This window comes from Triticum aestivum, chromosome 6B (genome assembly GCF_018294505.1).
Source record: "Triticum aestivum cultivar Chinese Spring chromosome 6B, IWGSC CS RefSeq v2.1, whole genome shotgun sequence".
Taxonomy (NCBI): Eukaryota; Viridiplantae; Streptophyta; class Magnoliopsida; order Poales; family Poaceae; genus Triticum; species Triticum aestivum.
In genome coordinates this window covers 441,371,171-441,385,694 of record NC_057810.1, presented here as the reverse complement: position 1 = coordinate 441,385,694, position 14,524 = coordinate 441,371,171, and the positions used below count along the sequence as shown (strand labels likewise).

General features: G+C 47.9%; 1 long non-coding RNA gene across 8 annotated transcripts; it reads left to right on the top strand.

Annotated features, from left to right (window-relative positions):
• The first annotated feature begins 6,282 nt into the window (after positions 1-6,282).
• LOC123137384 (uncharacterized) lies at positions 6,283-12,184 on the top strand. 8 transcript variants are annotated; one of them, XR_006468228.1, is made up of 5 exons: positions 6,283-7,139; positions 7,251-7,680; positions 7,767-11,235; positions 11,411-11,488; positions 11,594-12,184. It is a non-coding gene; the product is annotated as an uncharacterized lncRNA (long non-coding RNA). The 8 variants fall into 8 exon arrangements; XR_006468229.1 differs by having other exon boundaries at positions 6,283-7,680; positions 7,767-8,286; positions 8,987-11,235; XR_006468222.1 differs by having other exon boundaries at positions 6,284-7,396; positions 7,619-7,680.
• Positions 12,185-14,524: the final 2,340 nt, after the last annotated feature.

Genomic DNA, 14,524 nt, shown 5'->3' with positions numbered 1-14,524 from the left:
GTCGGCTTGGCGTTGCAAGCGAAATCCGCGATCTTCAGTCGCGGATGCGGGGGCTTTGGCATCCTTAAACAGCACCCTCCAGGCGCCTTCGTACGTCGTGTCGAAGAGCCCGCTCAGCGCCTGGTGTTGTTCCGGATTGAACTCCCACAGATTGAACGCCCGCTCTTGGCATGGGAGAATCCGGCGGACGAGCATGACTTGGACCACGTTAACCAGCCTGAGCTTCTTCACCAGCTTCTGGATACAGGCTTGGAGTCCCGTCAGCTCCTCCGAACTACCCCACAGCAAGCCCTTCTCTTTCCAGGAGGTGAGCTGCATGGGGATACCAGATCTGAACTCGGGGGCTGCTGCCCACGTAGGGTCGCGCGGCTCGGTGATATAGAACCACCCCGATTGCCACCCCTTGACGGATTCCACGAAGGCCCCTTCGAACCAAAGGACGTTGGGCATCTTGCCCAACATGGCGCCTCCGGACTCTGCTTGAGTGCCCTTCACTACCTTCGGCTTGACATTGAAGGTCTTGAGCCACAAGCCGAAGTAGGGCTGGATGCAGAGGAAGGCCTCGCACACGACGATAAACGCCGAGATGTTGAGGATGAAGTTCGGCGCCAGATCATGGAAATCCAGGCCGTGGTAGAACATGAGCCCCCGGACAAAGGGGTGAAGTGGAAAACCCAGTCCGCGGAGGAAGTGGGGAAGAAAAACGACCCTCTCATGGGGCCTGGGGGTGGGGATGAGCTGCCCCTCGTCGGGCAGCCGGTGCGTGATGTCGCCGGACAGGTAACCGGCGCTGCGCAGTCTTTCGATGTGCTCCTCCGTAACGGAGGAGGTCATCCACTTGCCTCCCGCTCCGGACATAACTGGGGAAGGTTGAGATGAGATGTGCGGGCTTGGGCGCTGGAGCTCGAGTGCACGGAGATGGATAAGCAAAGGAGGAAGAAGGCGTAGGTGAGAAGGTGAATCCTTATCCCTTATATGGGCGGGCGAAGTCTACGCGTCCCCCACCGGCCTGGTAAAACTCGCTTATCCCCCAAGCGTCACCATCACTGGCGCGGTTGGGTTACCCACGTCCGTATTGATGAGAATCCCGGATTAAGGGAGAACATGATCTCTGCTTCGACGAGACATGCCAAGGAAACCGCTTCGCTAAATGCGCTGAGGTGGTAGAGTAAAAAACGATTCAAGTAATGGCTTAGTAGTGGCGTGACGTCATGCCGCAAAAAACGTCAACAGATTGAACTTGTGTATATATTATTCTCTCTACGATGGAATGTGGAATTTATTTTGCAGAGCCGGACACTATCCTGGTGTTCACAATCCTCTATCATTTGGAGGAGGAACCCGCCTTGCAATGCCAAGCAATATACGCGCCGGACTTATCGTCATTGAAGCCTGGTTCGGGGGCTACTAAGGGAGTCCTGGATTAGGGGGTGTCCGGATAGCCGGACTACCATCATCAGCCGAACTATCATCGGCCGGACTATCATCATCGACCGGACTCCAAGACTATGAAGATACAAGATTGAAGACTTCGTCCCGTGTCCGGATGGGACTTTCCTTGGCGTGGAAGGCAAGCTTGGCGATACGGATATGTAGATCTCCTACCATTGTAACCGACTCTATGTAACCCTAGCCCTCTCTGGTGTCTATATAAACCGGATGGCTCTAGTCCGTAGGACACAACAACAACCATTACAATCATACCATAGGCTAGCTTCTAGGGTTTAGCCTCCTTGATCTCATGGTAGATCCACTCTTGTAAACATCCACAATATCAATATCAATCAAGCAGGACGTAGGGTTTTACCTCCATCAAGAGGGCCCGAACCTGGGTAAAACATCGTGTCCCCTGTCTCCTGTTACCATCTGCCTAGACGCACAGTTCGGGACCCCCTACCCGAGATCCGCCGGTTTTGACACCGACAGCGGGCCTTCGGGCCCTTGGAAGTTAACGCATGGCATGAGCTCCTGGACACCGTTTCTCTTAATGAGCTAGACCTCTCGCTTCCCTAGGACCTTGTTTCCTGGCGCCTAGAGCCCTCGGGCAACTTCTCCGCCAAATCCCTTTACAGGGCCATCGCTCCCTCCCCGCCTCGGAACCTCTTACATTGATCTGGGAAATCAAACTTCCCCTTAAGATCAGGATCTTCCTCTGGCAGTGGATCCGTGGGCGGGTTCCGTCCGGAGTCGAGGTGCTAAAGCATAATGGCCCCGGTGATGGGATGTGCCCCCTGTGCGGGACGCTCGAGGATTCCAATCATATCTTTTCTCCCGCGTCTCTGCCCAATTCATGTGGAGTTGCCTCCGCGAAGTAGTAGGATGTCGTTGGTGCAACACCAACTTCCTGGATCTCTTCGTCGAGGTTCAGGCTTCGCCCCAACCTGGTCGCCACATTAGGTGGCTGGTGGTTGGGGTCCTTGCGTGGACGCTGTGGACGATTCGCAACAAATAGTGATTCAATGAGTTCCCCTTCGCTGATCGACTGACGCAATCTTCAAAATGTGTGGTTACTTGCAGCTTTGGCGGCCGCTTAGCTGCCCCCAGGACCTTGATGTCGTCAACAACATCATCGCGACTCTCCGTGCGTTGGCCATCCGCTTGGCGCCACCGCTTCCTCCTCCTCCCCCAGAGCCGGATTAGATCTTGTAGTTGTTGGCCTGCCCGCGGCTTGGCCTTGTTTTTTATGTTTTGGGCTTGTTGAGTTGTGCCCTCAGCAGAACCTAGTACTTTTCGTCTCTGTCGCTCTATGTTTGTGTGTGTGGGTGTGAACCTCATTGTACTCGTTTGTTGTGGTGGTTTGTTTTATTTATAAAGCAGGGCGAAAACCTTTTTTGGTAAGGGCTTTCAAGCACACCTAGCTTGTCTAGGACGCACGCCGTCCACAAGTATAAGAATGAGACCGCTTGATTGTAAATCTCTTACTATTATGGTTCAAAATATAATATCCTCCACATTGAAAAAATCTCACAAGATGGAGCTCTTGATTTGAGAGGTTGGAGTGGTAAGTGGTGGTGGTGGTGGGGGGGGTGTGGATTTGCCTGAAACTTAGCACATGATAGATAGGAGGTCAAAATGGGATCTTAATATAGTTGCTTTGAGCTACAAGTGAGTTAGTGGGGTAGATGTATAATCTAGAGCAACAAATGAGACTATCACACATATCTTTTCAATGCACGTTGGCTTTGAAGGTTTACTCTGGAATCACCGAACAAAACTAAAGGGTGCAACTTTCCAACAGCTAGGAGGGTATGACCAGAACTCATTTGAAGGCTTCGACTAGCACCGGCTCACCAACGCATGCTACTGGAAGCGTACGGAAATTATGACTGCATGCCGTTCAGAATTGGGAGCCACATACAAAGAAGTGCACAATTGATGTGTATTCGAGTCATAGAAGTGGTTGGTAACCAACGACATGCTCGTATTGATTAAGTTATTGTTGTTGTAATCAAAGAAGCATTGCTCCAAATGCTTTTAGAAAGATTCGAAGTAATTCAAGCTGTAATTGTCCATACATGTATAATAATCCGCTATGATGAGCAAACTTTCCCCTCCAGACATCACTGACGAGCCCGTGGATTCGCCTTCCCTCTGCTTGCGGCTCCGGCGGCCGGTGGAGGGGAGGGGAATGTTGGTGCCTCCGCTCCGATTAGTATTTTAGGTTAGGATATTTTTTAATCCTCGCAGGTGCGTTGTTCGAGCGGATGGGGCGATTCTTCTTTGAGTTTGTCTTCTGGCTTTCGATCCTCCTCGGGTTCGTCTGCCTGGACGTAGTCATTGAAGCTCCGGCGTAGATTCATGTCGTCTCCTTGGAGCCGTGAGTTTAAAGTTTCTTGTCATGTGGCGAGGTTTGATGTGAGGTGCTTCAGATCTACGGATGGGTTCAACGGCGACCATTGCCTCCATGGCGCTGGTCCTTATTTTTTTTTGAAACGAGGCAAAAGACTTGCCATTTTCATTGATTAAGAAGAAGAGAATTGCCCGGTTAATTAACGGAAACCCGGGCAAAAACCGTTACAACATGCCTATAGAGAAGGCACCGACCGACCTGGCACCCACAAGACCGTCACACACCGCCGAGGAAAGGACACCGTCGAGGTTGCCTGCAACATCATCGTCATCACCTCTCCCCGAGCAAGTGACTCCGACTTTGTCGCTGACGACCCAACAAGACCCCTTCGAACGAACGGCACACGGAAACCTTGCCGCCCAAGGCCAAACAATCGACCGCCCGCGTCGAGGACGAGGCAACTCTGACTTTGATGACGAGCCTCGCATGAGAAAAGGAGCATGCCTTGCACCAACAGAGTCCGATCTACCCATCGCCCGACATCGTTGCCGCAGAGTCGCCCCGCAACGCCGCAGCTTCGACTTCAAGCTCAAGAACATGCCAGACGGTCGACGACAAAGGCAAGCCACGACCCTGCTCATCTTGCAACCATCATCGTCGCCACACAAGTCGCAACGCCACATCCGCACCACCAGCGGCACCTGCCGACCACGATGTCGCGCATGTCCAGCCCCAAGGAAGAGCAGGAGGGATCACGGTCTTCAAGACGGCGCCCCCAAGAGGGAGAGGTACGATGAGTCGACGCCGCCGCCTGATCCTATAGTAGGATTTTGGCTTTCACCCGAAGAGCTCGATCTGGGAGAAGAGGATGTGCGGATCTCCTCGGCGGCACCTTCAAGAAGGATGACGACGCCCATAGGCGTCGCTGCCGCCGGCCGGAAAGCACCGGTCAGACTTTCGCCTGGAGCAGCACAACCTCACTCCAATGCAGTTGGCCGCCGCCAACCAGCACCTCCATCGTCCAAACCTCCACTGACCCACACACCCCTACATAGCGAACGCACCGCCGCCAAACAGGGACCGCCACCACACCTTGCTGTCATCGAAGCCGGCCAGCAGCACCGGCGTCGAGCCAGATCTGTCCGCCTGCCAGACCCAGCAACCCTCCTCCGCAGGGCAGCCACAAGAGGCGCAAAACTCTCGGCCAGCAAACCTGCAGCGCGTCGCCTGCGAGCAGAGGTGGGAGGGCCGTCACCCCAACCCAACCATGGCCGGATCTGAGAAGCAAAGCAGAGTCGCCGCCTCAAACCGCAGGGAGCCGGAGGCGCCATCCCGCGAGCAACAACTGGAACCAGGGGACCACCGGAGGAGCCACCCTCCAGATCCGCGGTCCTGGCCACCGGAGCGCCGCAACGCCGGGCCGCCGAGCAGGACGAGGGAGCGACCTCCCTCCACCAGAGATGCGCGCCCTCGCGCGGGGAACGCCCTGCCGCCGCCGTCCACGGCGCGGGCTTAGCCCGGCCGCATCCTCCGGCAGCGGCAAGGGGGAGAAGGGGTGGGGAAGGGGGGCGCCGCCGGCCGACGACTGGGGTTCCCCCGAGCCGCCCAGGAGCGACGTGAGGGTCGGGCTTCGTCCTCGTGTCGCTCAGTTTCTCGTCTAATAAGGCATGCACTAGTCCTTATAATGTGTAAGAAGACTTTCTGTTTGTTATCAACAAGGTCAAGCCGGCTCCGGTAGGGGAGCGACGTCAGCGGCTCGTTCTCGCGGCAATGGTGATCGGTGGTCGCGGAATCTCGATGTATTTTTTTATTATGTATGAGATCCTTTGTACTTGCGGTTAACTTTTTAAATTGATAGGATGCTTTTCTTAAAATAAATAAACAATAATCCGCTAGTGAATGTTTTTCTAACATGATACGGCGCCTCGCAGTCGGCAGGAATGTCAAATCTAGGATTTGAATTCTGATGTGCTTGGCGTACCACTGTTTTTTTAACCATCCAACCACAACAGGTTGTTTTGCGATGAAGATGGATGTTTGAGGGTACAGATTCACATCCGGTTAGTTTGAACTAGGTTAAAAAAACGAAAGATGAAATAAGATACATTTACCTTATAAAGAATGAAGGGGTAGCTAGGCACAACAACAACGTCCACGTCATCTGTGAATAGTGCACAGTTAGCGATCGCACCGCACAAGGGGAAAAGCAACGCGATTGCCGATTGGGCAGCCCTCTCTCTCTTGTAAAAATATCTCCTCTTTCCCCCTCATCCCACCTCCCTCTCGGCCGCCTCGTCTTCTCCACCTCCGCCTCCACCACAACCGATGGCTCCATGCCGACTGTGAATAGTGTGAGCGAGCGGGGTGTTTACCTTATAAAGGATGAAGGGGTAGCTAGGCACAACAACAGCGTCCACGTCATCTGTGAATAGTGCATAGTTAGCGATCGCACCGCACGAGGGGGGAAAAGCAAGGGGATTGCCGATTGGGCAGCCCTCTCTCTCCTGTAAAAATATCTCCTCTTTCCCCCTCATCCCACCTCCCTCTCGGCCTCCTCGTCTTCTCCACCTCCGCCTCCACCACAACCGATGGCTCCATGCCGGCTGTGAATAGTGCGAGCGAGCGGGGCGATAGGAAAAGAAGAGCGAGCCCTTCCCCCTCCCCCTCCCTCAAGAACCCTAGCCGCTGCCTCCTCCTCCTCCTCCCGCCTCAGCCGCCTCCCCCCTCCCCTCCACCCCTCCCGCATCTCGTCCGCCCAGAGTGCAGAGGCGAGCTTCTCGACGACGGTGGCGCTGGCTCGAGGCCGGGGAGCGGCCGATGCGGCCCTCCTTCTCCGCCATCACCGATTCTCCTGGCTGTGGTGATGGCAGCGCGGCGGAGCTCGTCGTCGACCGGCGGGCGGCACCAGGCGGCGGCGCGACCATTAGCATCGGCACCAGCGCACGAGGTCACGGGGCGTGAGGAGAGGGAGGGGATAGATGCGTGGGCCGTGGGGAGTAGGAGCCCGTGGTCATGGCGGCGCAACGGAGGTCGTGGCCGGGCCCTTGTCCCAACCGTCAAGCCATTGGGGAGGTGAAGATGGTGATGGCGGCAGTAGAAGCGCGCGGAGCAGCAGAAACATCATCCCTCCTTGCCTTGTTCTTTTATCTCTTCCTAATAGTTTGTTGGTCGAATTTATAGGATTCTTAATCGGCAGATCAGGAATCACCTCCCCATTCAGCTAAGCTACATGTCTTTTGCTTATATTTTGTCCTTTCTTGTACTTACATCTCATGCTGTGTGGATTTCCTATGGCTCAAGTTTGTTGCTGCGCTCAGGTTTCAGCAATTGCTGCACCTGCAAATTTGGGGTTGAGTGTACAGTTTACTTTCAGTCAAAAGCTATGCTATTTTCAGCACAAGATATTATATGTGGTCTTTGACAGATTTGATTGATTTTGGCTGATGTACATGAATGACAGTGGATGGACAAGGATCGAGGGAATGTAGAAGCGGCTTCGTCAGCGTGTGTCGAGATTCTTAGCGAGCAGTTCCTTGGACAAGGATTGAAAAATTTAAGTATGTACTTATTCCTGTGTGCAGATTACCATGAACAAGACAACTGAAGGTTAATAATCTTCCTCTTATTTTGCATCCTTGATTAATTTATAGCATTCATAGTAATCCCACATGTATACAGCTAATGTCTATTTGTTTGTTTCAACTGACACTTTCTTGCCGGCAAGCAACACTGACCTCAGGCATCTACAACTCATTGCCTTTGCTTTGTTGATTTATATAAAAAAGGAATTTCAGGCTGCCATTTATGTGAACATTTTTTCTGTTGCAGATTTTACCTGCTCGACAAAGTCCAATGAAAGAAGTACAATGTATCATTGATTATAGCTAAAGGTAAGGATCGTCTCTCGCCACAAGATATTATTTATGTTCTTTGACAAATTTGATTGATTTTGGGTGATGTGAATGGATGATAGCAGATGGACAAGGATTGAGGGAATGTAGAAGCGGCTTTGTCATCGTGTGTCGAGGTTCTTAGCAAGCAGTTCCTCTGAGATGGTTTCAGGTCGCTGATTGTTTTCTACCCTATGCACACAAGATGTCTCCCCTTTTATAGTTACCGCTTGGATAGGATACGTGGAGTTCATATTCTATCAGATTTTATCCCTGAGTAATTTGGTCCTAAAGATGTCAGGTTTAAGAATGTGCCACTTTAATGTCTGTTGTGCGGCCTCGGTTACACATAATTTGTTCCTAAAGATGTCATTTCAGAATGTGCCACTTTAATGTCTGTTGTGCGGCCTCTGTTACACATAATTGCACTTTTGTCCTTACGTCTTCAATTTTGCTTTCAGAGGTTCTTAGTGCTAGAAATATTATTGTTCCAGATTTTAGCTGTACTACTCATGCCACTCTTTTTTTATTGCTTTGTAGCTGAAGGATTAGTGAGACTGTTTGGGCTGAATTCTGATTTTGTAGCACTTATTCCATGTGAGGCAGGTAGCATATTGATATCATCCAGAAATAATAGTGTCGTCTCAACTTCTAAATAAGAATCTAGCAGATGTGCCTACTGGTTTATGATGGCACCGTAAATAATAGTGACATCTGTTTTGTATCTTGCTTGTAGTGTCCAGATTTCCAATTTTGTTGCTATATCTTTGGCGGTGAGTTGATATCGATTTATTAGTTCTAGAGACAAAAGAAATTTGAAAGCGTGAATTTTATCTAATCCATGTTGTGCTTCCAACTTTGAAGACTGGAGAAGATGTAATTCTGTTTGACCTCTCTTTCATTAATCCTTTAGGAAATATATATGATGTAGAAGAGTTACACTATCAAATGTTTGGAATTCTTCTTCCATGTTGAGATGGGATGCATATAGTTAATGACATGCTTTTGAGTTCATATAGACAGTTCATCATAGAAAATGCACCGCACTGTATTTTCTTTATATATGAATTTAGAATACATCATTACTATTTTATCGATCATTCTTACTGGTTTCTAATCATGATATTTGGCATTCTCTTGCACAAGGATGTTGTGGTATGATAGTTCTTATTTTTTGTGAACCGATTCTATCGTGCTTCTACTTCTACGTGTTTGTTGATGATTGAACGGAGGTTAGATTAGATTATTGCCATGGTAGTTCTCATCTTCTTTATCTGAAGTAGTAAGTTTGTTTGATGTTTTCTAGCTTTCCTTCGATTATGAAAATTCCCAAAGAATGTCCCATTGTCACTTCAAGGAGTAGCAGCTGATATTGGTGCTTCCACCTCCGCGTCATGCCCGGGCCGAACTGCCACACCCCCTGGTTCTCCACATTTTCTCTTTGGTGTTTTATACATTCAGTTATATCCTATCTTATCCAGTATGTCTCATATCTTAGTTGATTTGCAGTTTGTACTCTACTTTACAAACATTGTAGAAATATTCTACTAACAGCTTATTTTCTACTGTTTGGTTGTTTAAACTAAGAAATTAAATCTGGACCCATACAAATCTTGAGTAAAATATATGCTAATTAGTTCCTCTTGTTTAATCTATTCTAGGATTGGGCACTACACATAGAGCTAAAAAGTTACATTGCCATTTTGAGTGCAAACAAACAGGTTAGGTGGTGTGTACCTTATTTCAGGATCAACAATCGGTGAATTGGATCTAAGGTTTGAGTTAGTACTGAGCATTGTGTATTCTAGATGGACTAATTGAGTGTGCTAATTGAACCATATTCATGGTGTTAGTCTGAAGTCAGATTATGCGATTCACTCGTATTAATGCCATTACTATTGGTACATTAGATAAATTGGGAGAGTTAAGTTATGGGCTTCTTGCCAATTACATGCCCACAAATTATACGTTGTGACAACTTTTCTCTTTATGACGAGCATGTGATGTCGTAAGTTTCCTTTGGAGGACGTGGGGTCATTTTCTGTCTATTAAATATCTGCTTTGTGCTTTTGGAAGTGTCTAGCAGGGCCACAACTTATGAATGTAGTTGCAATAATGCACAAGAACTTCTTGTCATTAGTTAAGAAAATAAACTATGGGTCATTTTAACCACATCATTTCACCTTTTCAGTGTCAGCTAAGGTATTCTGGTTTCTTGAGATGGTTTGACTATTTGAGTTTCCATTGGTTACAGGTGTGTATGTCCCTGATGACATGTTGCCCAAAATCAACATTTGTAGCTTCTTTATATATGGCTTTCTCTCTTTCCATCATGAAGTTTAATTGATTTATATTCCAAATGGGCTTATTCTTACAATCCATTCCTTGCTAATTTAATTTTTATTTTGCCTTGCTGGTCTTGAATTTATACTTTTAACTTATTTCTGTGTGCTAGGCTTCTTTGACTACATGTAATCCTCTTCTGTCCTTGGTTCAGATCAAATGTGGAGTCCACTTCTTTCCTTGGTTCAGATCAAATGTGGAGATGATGTTTTTTTTTCCGCTATGACTATTATTTTCACCTTGGTGACAGTCTCACGAATCCTCTTTCCTTTCTTTTGCTGATGTCTTGCCTCCTGTGTACTGATAGAGGCATATAACTGATGCATGTCTCGGATTAGAGAACTATGATTGTCCATCTATTTTATATTTTTCATTTACCTCTTACGAGTAGTTTCCCTAAGTAGAAAAAATGCATTTTTCAGCCATATTGCTTTATTATCCTTTTTTGTGGGAACAATACGAAGCCACACTATGGTGTGCTCTGTTCCCAATTTTACAAACTGGCAAGTTGCTGCTTGATTTTGTTTCTTTCAGATTTTTGTGTGCCTTTCTCCGTTAGAATGTTTCTCCTCAACGACCATATCGATCTGGCTGGCGTTCGCAACTGTGATTTTGGTTGAACTGTGCATGATCATCCCTCTATTCAAATTGTTGCTTCTCAAGGATATTTGCAAACCTATCAACTCAAGCAAACTATGATTCAAATTTCGTGAAATGCAAGTATTTCTTCTGTAATGGTAAAATGGGAAGAATGCTTAACTGGGATGCTTCAAGCAGGTTTCCTGCTTATCACCCATATGAAACCTAACATATGATTTTTTATTTACAATAATATATATGCATTTTCCTATAAATATTGGGGAAGTAAACTTCTGGTGCTTTAGAAACAACCCTGCACATATATATCAGGTGACGTATTGGCTTGCAGGTATGCTCCGGCTAGGTTGTTTCTTCTCTTCCTTAGGCTATGGTTGCAACCGTTGGCTGCTATGTTGGTCTTGATGTATTTGCTTTTTTATAAGCTTATAGTTTGAAAAACTGTATGCAATGATTCCTAATTTGATGCCAATAGCTCGTGTGAGCATCCACAGTGATGGGTTCTTGTGCGGATTATCAGAGGCAGCAGCACCGTCGTGGAGTACATGTACATCAATGCCGACGGTGCCGGCAGCAACGACACAAGGTGGGCGATTTGACCAGCGCAACATTCTTGTAAGAAAGATTTATTCCTTACAATCCAAAGCCTCTCCTTAAAAGGTCCATGACCATGATGATCTTTCCCTCGCTTAGTTCAGTGATATATTGTTTTGCTTCTACTTTTGCCTTTTTCACTCAACTACATTTTACTCAAAATGACCATAGATAATGTTTTTTACATCTTGACCAGATTTGAGGAGTTGTGCGCAGTTCTGAAACAATTAAGTTGTGCTTGGTGACACGCCTCATTTCTGTGGTTGAATATTTGGTAATTAGATACTATAATTTCCTTTACTGGGTACATGTGAATATTAGTTCGCACAATTCATTTGGTAACTAAAACTTTTAATTAGAACTCCATTTTATGATATAGTGTTACCATTTTCTCCCTTGCTGTGGAAAGCCACCAGCTTCAGGGAGTGCCAGGCTTCCACACAGCTAGAACAGACGCCACCTTTGGCAGGGAGCGTGAGGATTTGGCTTGTCGATACGAGTGATAGCAGCGCCATCTGCAGATTCCGCAGATTCAAGCTGTAACGGAAGCTGCCAGGCTGCCGAGATGAAGATGGAGCCGCTGTGGCGCTGCGCCTCCAAGCTGCCGGGCCGCCAATATGCAGTTGGAGCCGCAGTGCCTCCGAGCTGCAGTGGGAGCCACTCCCCCGTCAAGCTACATCGTGATCCGCCGCGAAGATGGAGCCTAGCGTGAGCCGCCTCCACCAGGTGCTTTCTCGAGTACAGTGGGGAGAGGAAGAGGATGAACTGGTCGATGGAATCAAGGCTAACAGTCCACCACGTGGTTATCTCCGGCGTTATATGTCCAGACTCCAGAGTGTGGTTCTTTGCCACAATGGCATGGTTGTAAATTTATCTTTGGTGCTAATTTGTACTTTATGTAACTGGTATAATCTTTATTGTTTCATCAAATTTATTCCCACTTATCTTAATATAAGAGCATCTACAACCACAAGTATCAAAATCCTTCTCTAAAGGTCCACAGACATGTTCGAATGTGTCCGCAAACAGTGATTGATTAACACACAAAAATTGTTTCCACAATCGGATACCCCATTTGCAAATCATCAAATTCATGCAATTACATGTAACGTAAGACTATTCTAAATTTTCGCCCGTGACCGTCATTATTGTTTCGGTAGTGTCCATGTCCAACAGCGATTTTTTTTCAAAACTATGTTATTTTTTGTAGCAATTTCGGAAACTATAGCGTAGAATGAAAAAAAACCAAAACTAATAGCCCGTCAGCCAATCTTTGGCCGAAGTAGTACTTTTCGGCCACAACTAGGCCGAAATAGTACTTTTCGGCCATAGCTAGGCCGAAGTAGTACTTTTCGGCCACACTTAGGCCGAAGTAGTACTTTTCGGCCACACTTAGGCCGAAGTAGTACTTTTTGGTCAAGTCTAGGCCGAAAAGTCACTTTTTGGTCAACCCTAGGCGGAAGTTGCATGGCTCATGCTGAATATTTTGTCGCCACCCGTTTCCCGCCCACCCCTTCCCGCCACCCGTTTCCCGCCCACCCCTTCCCGTCATATGTTCCCGCCAACCCCTTCCCGTCATATGTTTCCGCCACCCGTTTCTCGCCAACCCCTCCCCGCCAATCCCTTCCCACCATATTTTCCCGCCAATCCGTTCCCGCCTTATTTTCCCGCCAATCCCTTCCCGCCAACCCTTTCCCGCCATACCGCAGTTATTCTTTCCCGCCATTTTCTCCTCTGTATCTATAAAACCCCCTTCAGGCGGAGGTGGATAAGCATTCCAGTGTAGTGTAGTCGAGATGTCCCATTATCCATTCGATCGTAGTTTTCACCCTAAGATGAGCAGCACTCTGCTGAGTCTAGCTACCGATTTCAGGATGGACAATAGGATAGTTCCATGGGACGAACTCACCGGTAGTGACACCATAATGAATGAGTTGGCTCACCAACTACGTAGGTCTGGGTGGCCTGAAAGGACCTATGAGGAGGTACGTCAAGAACTTCTTAGGTTGCATGAAAGGTGGAAGAAGGTGGTGGAGCCGAAGAGTGAAACTTTCAGAAGGACTGCACAAAAGCATCCATTTTTATGAATTGAGGAGAGCGAGGACGACGATGATATCTTCATGCCGCCGCTTCCGGGTTCTGCATCATCGAAGGGCAAGAGTTCTGCATCGTCCAAAGGAAAGAGTTATGCATCCGCGAAGGGCAAGAGTTCTGTATCGACCAAGGGCAAGAGTTCTGCATCGACGAAAGGCAAGAAGAGCGCATCGTCGAAGGGCAAGAGGGTTGCATCAACGGAGGATGACGATGATGACTTCATGTAGTATGTAAGATGTATTCCAGTTGTACCGTTTCATTCAGATGTATTTGCATTATTAGTTTGTATTGTATTATTGTAGGGCATTATGTTCTATCTGAATTTCATTTTGTAGTATGTAAGATGTATTGCACAAGTTCAGCCGCACCGTTTAATTCAGATGTACTTGTATCTTAACTATCGGTTGTAGTCTATTTGGAAATGTAACTGAAATAAGAATGCGAATTAATAGTAATATGTGTCTCGCATACATAAAACAATATATGTCTCCTGATCACATAGAAGCAAGTGCGATAGTAACACATACATGAAGCATGTCTCATACATAAATACTGACACACAGCTGCGAATAGTCTGAAACTAACATAGATAATGAGTCATACATAGATAGATAAGCATATCACTGCGGGGGACGACGACGAGTCTGGGTCTTCCTCGGGCGAGGACCCGAAGGCGATAAGCGCTGAGGCGGTGGATGAGGCTCGCGATAACCACGACCATAGTTAACCTCGTCTGTCACGGTCTATGTCTCCTGCGTCGGTGGTGGTGGTGGAGTGTGAAACACTGTCTGCGAGAAGCCATAAATGTTTGTAGCTTGGTCATCATCCTCGCGGTCGCCCTCAAAGTACGAAGCACCACCACTAAGGATCGGTGACTGCTCTGAATGCATGAACGGTTGCGACTGGTTGCCGCCTGCGGTAAAGTAAAATTGATACAAATGCATGAACGAAGCACCACCAGTAAGCATCAGTGACTGCTGAGAATGCAAGAACGATTACTACACTGTTCAAAAGAATGTAGTGAGTAGTGTTACCTAGATTCATCTGCTGATGCCAGTAAGCGCTCCCTAGTTGTGAAGGAGGTGGCTCATGCCAGGAAGAGCTCCCTGGCTGTGAAGGAGGTGGCTCATGCCAGGAAGAGCTCCCTGGCTGTGAAGGAGGTGGCTCATGCCAGGAAGAGCTCCCTGGCTGTGAAGGAGGTGGCTCATGCCAGGAA